Source organism: Heteronotia binoei, chromosome 3 (assembly GCF_032191835.1).
Source record: "Heteronotia binoei isolate CCM8104 ecotype False Entrance Well chromosome 3, APGP_CSIRO_Hbin_v1, whole genome shotgun sequence".
Lineage (NCBI taxonomy): Eukaryota > Metazoa > Chordata > Lepidosauria > Squamata > Gekkonidae > Heteronotia > Heteronotia binoei.
The window spans coordinates 12,016,890-12,026,136 of record NC_083225.1 but is presented as its reverse complement, the minus strand read 5'-3'; positions in this window follow the sequence as shown (position 1 = coordinate 12,026,136).

The following is a 9,247-nucleotide window of genomic DNA, read 5'->3' as shown; positions in this document are numbered from 1 at the left end:
GTGTCACACAGTGGCCAAAAAAACCAGGTGCCATCAGGAGGCCCACCAGTGGGACCAGGACCTCCTGATGGCACCTGAGGTTTTTGGCCACTCCAACAAAGAGGAGAGGAATTTGATAATGCCCGATGACATACATATCATGTAGAAGACACAAAGGTACCATTGATGAAAATATCATTGATATGTCTAAGGTTCTGGATTCACAGATTCCTTCTAAAAATGATTGTGGGGAAGATGGATCTTGGGCAATACTGTCGCAGCTCTGAGTGATATTGCTGTCAGCTGGAGCACCAATTCCAAGCTTCTTTGAATGATTTTGGGGAGAGGGTTTGGGAGTTCTGAAATGGCTTGTAACATTCTTGTAGCACCGCTTGAAAACTGTAGTTAGAAAGGCATTGCCTAACCAACTGTATGATGCTTCCGTTATGATGATTAAATTACTGGATTGCAAACACAACTGTGCCTTGCAAAATTACTGTAGGGCTTTTAAAACGGTACTGTAATGCACAGAATGATAGTTCTGTCCATTACAGCTTCATTAAAAAAAACCTACAGTAATTTTTATCTATCACTTATACGCAGGGCTTTTTTTTTTCTGTAGCAGCAACTCCATTGCATATTGGCTACACCCCCCCCCCCCCCTGATGTAGCCAATCCTCCAAGAGCTTTCAGGGCTCTTCTTACAGAGCCTACTGTAAGCTCTTGGAGGATTGGCTACATTAGGGGGGTGTACTCTAATATGCAATGGAGTTCCTACTACAAAAAAAAAGAGCCTTGTTTATATCCCTTCTTATTAATTCAGACCCAAACAGCTAACCATGCAATACCAGGTTGCAAGGATGCAAACATACCATAACCTGTAGAACAAAGTAGGAGTCAAGTCTGTTGGCGTATTCGCTGGTATGCTCTGAGTTCAAGAGGCTTAAGAATATACAGCGTATTGACTTGTGCTTAACTATATACATTTATTTACAGATGTACAAGTTATAGTTGTCCTGGTATACACTGGACCAAAGTGCTTCACCAGACAATACATACGATAGCAGCGGATGTACTGTACAAGCTCTCCTCAGTTATATACACATGGCTATACTCAAGCACCAATCAGCACACAGTGCTGAGTCATCCTGCGTAAGCACAAGTCCTCTGGACAGAACCGGTTTGCACCTGCTAAGGGAAGCTGTCAGGAACCGTCATAGATCACGAACTGTCAGTGGCATTAGACTCCAGCCTGAAGTCTTACTAGCAAGCATATGCTGACAAAGTTGCACCTTTAAGACCAACAAAGTTTTGGCTGCCGGTTGCGTACCGGGTTCGGTACAAAGTGCTGGTTATTACCTTTAAAGCCCTATATGGTCGAGGGCCTGCCCACCTGAGGGACCGTCTCTCCCATGTGAACCCCAGAGAGCGCTGAGGTCAGCGGGAAAGAACCAGCTGAATATCCCTGGGCCGAGGGAGGCCAGATTGAAGAACACAAGGGACCGGGCCTTCTCTATTGCAGCTCCACACCTATGGAATCAACTTCCGGATGAAGTGCGGGCCCTGCGGAGTCTCGACCAATCCCGCAGGGCCTGCAAGACCACTCTCTTTAAGATGGCCTTCGCAGAATGCTGAGCTAATGATAGATTCGCTGCTCTTGTATTCCGCCATCGATTTATTAAAAACCTGCAATTTAGCACCATAACTGTTAATTTTAATTGGAATGTTGATTTAAACGATGGTTTTATAATGTAGTATTTATGGAATTATGTGATTGTATTGTATTGTATTATATTGTATTGCATTGTATTGCACTAAAATGTTGTGAGCCGCCCTAAGCCTGCTTCGGTGGGGAGGACGGGATATAAATAAAAAGTATTATTATTATTGTTGTTGTTGTTGTTGTTGTTGTTGTTGTTATTATTATTATTATTATTATTATTATTATTATTCAGAATGTAAGCTGTCTTATGCATGCATACTTTTTCAGATGAGGGGATAGAGGATCTCTTCATTTGAGGAAGTGTGCATGCATACAAAAAGCTTACATTCTGAATAAAACCTTGTTGGTCTTAAAGGTGAACTTGACTCCTACTTTGTTTTACTGCTTCAGACCAACACGGCTGCCCACCTGGATCCATCAAAAACAGAAACAAGCTGGCCTTGAATTCAGCAGGCGCTCACAGGAGCACAGCTCCTGAACCTTTCTGAGGGTTCCCCCTCCTCCTCCCCACCTACCTTGTCCATTGAATAGTAGGTGCAGCTGCATAATAATCTCTGGTTTAGGAGAGCAGGCAGCCAGCCACTAGTGAAGCCCACTTGGATCTATAGCATAGCCTGGCGAGATTACTTCTTCTTGGCAAAAGTTCAGCCGCCATTTCTGGTTACCTGTTGCCAGGGCCACCAAACTGGCAGTTGAACTCTCTCATAAAAAAAACGTAATCCCACACGAGTTCAAGAAACCCTACAGGGCATGTGTGGCTTGCTGGGCTATTTTTAAAGAGGGTTGGGGCAGCAAGGAGGGTGAGGAAGATGATCTCCTCCAAGGGTGGCAGTGGTGAGGAAGGTGGCCCGGTTGCATGATGCAGTGATGTCAATTCCAGGTCTTTTTTTTTAAAAATACAAAAGTGTATTAAGATATCTCACAAGTATACAGAAATAAGAAAAAAGTTAATGAGAGAAAATGAAGAAGAAGAAGAAGAAGAAGAAGATGATGATGATATTGGATTTATATCCCACCCTATACTCTGAATCTCAGAGTCACAGAGTAGTCACAACCTCCTCTACCTTCCCCCCTGCCCCCATACAACAGACACCCTGTGAGGTAGGTGGGGCTGAGAGAGTTCTTACAGCAGCTGCCCTTTCAAGGACAACTCCTGTGAAAGCTATTGCTGACCCGAGACCATTCCAGCAGGTGCAAGTCCAGCAGTCAATATGCAAGTATCAAGGTAAAAAATGGTTGGGCGTGGAACCAAAATAGATCAAATTTGAAAAATCATGACTTTATGCATACCTAGAAACTTTTTAACAGACTGTATAAACCATAAACATAGAAGGAGACCTAGACATAATAATGATAAGAACAAGTTAACCAGAAAAAGAAGGTCAAACGGGATGAAGATCAAAAAGAGACAGAACAGAATAAAAAGTCAAATTGAAAATGAAGAGGACAGTAAAGAATAGCACCCACTCCTGTGTCATTAAAGAAAGAAGGTGAAAGTGAGAGCAGGAGAGATTAGAAATAGGGCAGAGACATTTGTGAGGGGTCGTAGGGAGGAATTTCCTGGGAGGTGCCAGTTTGGTGTAGTGGTTAAGTGTGCGGACTCTTATCTGGGAGAACTGGGTTTGATTCCCCACTCCTCCACTTGCACCTTCTAGCATGGCCTTGGGTCAGCCATAGCTCTCTTATCTGGGAGAACCGGGTTTGATTCCCCACTCCCCCACTTGCATCTGCTAGCATGGCCTTGGATCAGCCATAGCTCTGGCAGAGCTTGAAAGGGCAGCTGCTGTGAGAGCCCTCTCCAGCCCCACCCACCTCACAGGGTGTCTGTTGTGGGGGAGGGGAAGGTAAAGGAGATTGTGAGCTCCTCTGAGACTCTTCGGAGTGGAGGGCGGGATATAAATCCAGTATCTGCTTCTTCTTCTTCAACAAAAGGAAACCATTTAGCGGAGAGATTGGAGGAGTCAGAATGTTGAAAATTGGAGGCAAATTTTTTTCCATAACAAAATGCTCCCACGCTTTTGAGAGCCAGGTGGTTACAATGAGAGTGGTGGAGGCTTTCCAAAAGGAGGCAATCAAGGCTTTAGCAGCAACTAATAATTAGCTCCTGTCGTATTTTGTGTATATGAAGAGTGTCCCAATGGCTCAGAAATATGAGGGCGGGATTGAGAGGAATATGGTAGGAAGTAATGAGGTGAATCAGATGAAGAATATCTGTCCGGAATTTCAGCACTATTGGGCATTCCCACCAGCAATGTCACTTCCAGGTCTTCATCTCAAAGCGACATCGCCATGTGCAGTGCTCAAGGAATTCCCCCAAACTCAATAGTAAAAAGTCATAGAGATTGGGGGAATTCCTAGAGCATCATGGACACGGGACAGTCACCACATCCATGATATCATATCAGAAGTATGAATTTTATGAATGTGTGGTTTTCTGCCGGTGCAGCAAGTCTTGCACAAGCTGCGTTGCAGAGAAAGCACCGCAAACAGGAAACAGGGTTATAATGGTATGGTTAGATTTGTACGGGGGGGGGGGGGGGTGGACATTGCCTACAATTGCATGTTAAGCCCATTATTTATGTCAACTGTGCAACAGATTCAAATTTGAGTTAATTTCTATGACTGTGTGTAGCTGCAAATGAGTATGCAGTTGCCAACTTCCACGTGGGGTGCGGAGATCTCCTAAAATTAGAACAGATCTCCAGCAACAGACATCAGTTCACCTGGAACAAATGGCTGCTTTGGAGGGTGGATTGCATTGGATTATATACCAAGGAGGTCCCTCCCCTCCTCAAGCCCCACCCTCTCCAAACTCCACCCCCAAAATCTCCAGGTCTTTTCCAACCCAGACTTGTCATCCCTATATGTGAGGCACGCTTCCTTTAGCTGCATATGGTTGCTCAACAACTAATTGCATCTGTTTTCCATAAATCAATTATTGGATTTGTGCAGTAGTTTCCCTACCGCAGCAGATGTGTCACAGCGATTAGAGTGACGGATTAGGACCTGAGACAACGAGGCTCAAATCCCCTGGTTCGCAGAAGTGTGCTGGGTGACGGTGGACCTGTCAGAATCTTTCAGCCAACTTTCCTTCACGAGAGAAGGAAAGGCTGAAGAGTCTGGGACTTTTCAGTTTAGAGAAAGAGATGACTAAGCCAGTTTTTTTTCCCCCAGGCGAACTGGAGAGGGAGATATCTCGCCACGAACTGGAGGTTGGCAACCTTACTGATCATAGAGAGAAAGGCAGGATATAAATACACCCCCCCCCCAAAAAAAAATACTCTGTGGACTGTATAGCACCCTTAATAGTCAGACTAGCTAAATCTTGGCAGAACTTTTAATGTTTTAATTATGTAAATTGCTATTGTATTTTAAAATTTGAATTTTGTTGTTAGAACTTTTATGTTGTGAGCCGCCCTGAGCCCGCTTCGGTGGGGTAGGGCGGGATACAAATCAAATAAATAAATAATAAATAACTTGTATGCTAAGCAGGGTCAGCCCTAGTTAGTATTTAGATGGGAGACCACCAAGGAAGTCCAGGGTTGTTATACAGAGGCAGGAAATGGCAAGCCCCTTCTCCTTATCTTTGTCCTTGGAAACCCCGCCATGAGTTGGTTGTGGTTTTTCGGTGCATTTTAACTTCTTTACCGCAAGGGCGGTTTCTATTGTCTATGCTGCTTTTTAAAAAAATAAATAAGACCATAGAAATAATTGAAAATAGCAATGGATCATAAAACCAGCCATATATCAATGATACAGCAGTCCAGTTATAACTCTAGGCTAGCTTCCCCAAAAAATCCTAACAAAAATACCTTCTCCAACAACACAGACACACACACAGGTTGGGTCTAGACCGGCAGCTTCGGGTGCACGGGAGGCGTCTCAAATTGAATCGGTTCAAAATGAAGTGGCCGAATCCCAATCAGATGCTCCCACAGGAGTTGTCCATTTCCTGTACAGGAAGTTGTAGCAAATTCTTTTGCAGTTTCTGGGCATCTGAATGCAGGAACATGCAAGTGAGGCTGATTGAATGTGTTAACCCGCCAAACTGCTCTAGACACTCACCAGTCCTCCTCCTCCTTCCTCTTTTTCCTCCTCCTCCTCCTCCTCCTCCTCCTCCTCTTCTTCTTCTTCTTCTTCTTCTTCTTCTTCTTCTTCTTCTTCTTCTTCTTCTTCGGTGCATGAGTGCATGCCCACTAAAAATGTAAGGAGAAAAAGAAAAAGGAAAGCCAAACTGCACTATAGACATGGTGCATGACAACCGTCTGACCGTGCCAAAGTGCCTCCCTGTTGAGGCTGGGTGAGTGGGCGTCAACGTGGCAGATGCAGTTCAGTGTGGCCAAGTGCAAAGTAATGCACATTGGGGCCAAGAATCCCAGCTACAAATACAAGTTGATGAGGTGTGAACTGGCAGAGACTGACCAAGAGAAAGATCTTGGGGTCGTGGTAGATAACTCACTGAAAATGTCAAGACAGTGTGCGTTTGCAATAAAAAAGGCCAACGCCATGCTGGGAATTATTAGGAAGGGAATTGAAAACAAAATCAGCCAGTATCATAATGCCCCTGTATAAATCGATGGTGCGGTCTCATTTGGAGTACTGTGTGCAGTTCTGGTCGCCGCACCTCAAAAAGGATATTATAGCATTGGAGAAAGTCCAGAAAGGGGCAACTAGAATGATTAAAGGGCTGGAACACTTTCCCTATGAAGAAAGGTTGAAACGCTTGGGACTCTTTAGCTTGGAGAAATGTCGACTGCGGGGTGACATGATGGAGGTTTACAAGATAATGCATGGGATGGAGAAAGTAGAGAAAGAAGTCCTTTTCTCCCTTTCTCACAATACAACTCGTGGGCATTCGATGAAATTGCTAAGCAGACAGGTTAAAACGGATAAAAGGAAGTACTTCTTCACCCAAAGGGTGATTAACATGTAGAATTCACTGCCGCAGGAGGTGGTGGCAGCCACAAGCATGGCCACCTTCAAGAGGGGTTTAAATAAAAATATGGAGCAGAGGTCCATCAGTGACTATTAGCCACAGTGTGTGTGTGTGTATATATATATAAACACACACACACACACACACACACATATACACACACACACACACACACACACATATATATATATATATATATATAATTTTTGGCCACTGTGTGACACAGAGTGTTGGACTGGATGGGCCATTGGCCTGATCCAACATGGCTTCTCTTATGTGCTTATGAGATATGGTCACTTTGAGGGGAAGCATCTGAATGGACGTCGGCCGCTCCTTTCTGAACTGGCTCAATTTGGGATATCTCCCATGCACCCAAAACTGCCCATCTGGACCCAGGCATAATGTGACTAAAGTAAAAGGCCCAGTTATCTCCCCCCTCCCCGCATCCAGCAGTTAACTTCTTCCCCTGTTTTGATTTGTTACCACTAGTGCCACTGGAGCAGTTCCAAAGGACATCGGATTCACCCCCAACCCCCCTTTTTTGATTATAGGGAACTGTTGGCTACCGAAAGGCACAACCTCATAAAGCATATTGAATGTCTGAATTACGGCCTGACACCACTTGATTACGGTGAATATGCGAAGAATAAAAGTTAACATACTGTGAGGGTTATTTATTGCCCTAAATTTAAAGAAGGGCACACAAAAGAGAAAGATGTTTGGTTTTTTTTTTTTTTTGAGAAGGAAAGAAATCCGTGATAAAAAGCCCAGCATCATTAACATCAGCAAATCATATTTCCTGGAAGCCTGAACATTTGGAGAGTTAAAACGACCTCTTGATGAAGAGGTTTCTGGAGCCCTGCAATTTCTTTCATGGCAAGGCTAATAAAAGAGCCAAGGATAAGCGGAGTCAGGTGAAATGAGCAGTCGGTTAATTCTCATTTGATCTGATAGTGAGAGTTATAGAGATGGAGCATTTTTTGAAGTATACTTTAAAGAGGCAAGAGAACAAATTCACTGCGGGGTGGGTGGGTGGGATGGTTTGGTTTGCTGTATCTTACTGGTGCAGTGGGGACCAAAGCAGTGGCATTTCTCCCTCTTCTTTCCTCTCTCCAATCCTGGAATTGTTTCTCTCCTTTCCCTTGCTGTGATGAGCAGGGCTCCAGGTGTGTCATATAGCAGCTGAGGGAGAGAAGCCAACACCGAGAAGGTGGGAGCACCGTAAGTGCTATCTTGGAAAACATGTCTGCCATAAGAAGCTAGGGTTGCCAAGTTCCCCACAGCCTCCGGCACAATGATGTCACTCACAAATACCATAAAGTTTTCTCTCCCAAATTGCTAGAGCATCTGAAAAAACCGTAGAGTTTTCCCGGAAGCTCCTAAATCGGCTGGCTTGCAATATCGCCAGCATGATGACATCACTGTGAGTGATGTCGTTGTACTGGTGACATTGGGGGAGGATCCCCCCACCGGGCAATGTGGGCCAGCGGTTTGGGAACCTCTGGGGTGGGGGAAAGTTGGCAGCCCTATATGAACATATGAAGCTGCCTTATACTGAATCAGACCCTTGGTCCATCAAAGTCAGTATTGTCTACTCAGACTGGCAGCGGCTCTCCAGGGTCTCAAGCTGAGGTTTTTCACACCTTTTTGCCTGGACCCTTTTTTGGAGATGCCAGGGATTGAACCTGGGATAAGAAGCAGCAACTTGAGGCCTAGCCAGGGTTTTTTTTTTTTTGTAGAAAAAGCCCAGCAGGGACTCATTTGAATATTAAGCCACATTCCCTGACATCACCAATGTTTCACATAGGGCTTTTTTGTAGAACAAACCCAGCAGGAACTCATTTCCATATAGGGCCACACCCCTTGATGCCAAGCCAACCAGAACTGTGTCCATGTGCATTGCTACCCAAACAAAACAAACAACAACAAAAATCCTGAGTCTGACCAATGCACTTGTGAACACAAGTGAAAAATCAGAATATTTTCTCATAGCCTAGAACATGGTCTTTTCTATGAATGTACTCACTGGCACTGAGTACCAATACCTTTGGGAGGGGGTGATACACAGGAGGCTGTCCTGCCCTGGGGGGGGGGGGAGACAGCCATTCAACTGAGCACATGGGACATAACATCATAAGAGAAGCCATGTTGGATCAGGCCAATGGCCCATCCAGTCCAACACTCTGTATCACACAGTGGCCAAAAAACCAGGTGCCATCAGGAGGTCTACTGTGGGAGTGCAGCTCCAGCATCCAATCACCTTTCTGAAGGGGGCTGAGGTGTTGGAGGGAAGCCGTGCAGCAGTGTTAGTTCAGGTCTGCCTCAGGGGGCCAGCAGAGGGAACTGAGTCCTGGTTCAGGGAGAGATCAGTGAGAGCTCAGGTCTGACTCTGGAAGAGAGCAGATGGAGTGGAGGGTAGAATAGGTTGGCAGTGCGGCAAAATGGTTTCATTCTACTTCTGAGAGAGAACATAGGACCCTATAGTTAGGTCTGTGTCTGGTGATGAGAGGACCTTGTACCATTTAGTCTGACTCCTGGGAAAGGGCAGGCTGGCGTGGGTGGAATCCGGTGTGTGTGAGAGGATCCAACCTAATGCCTAGACATTAAAA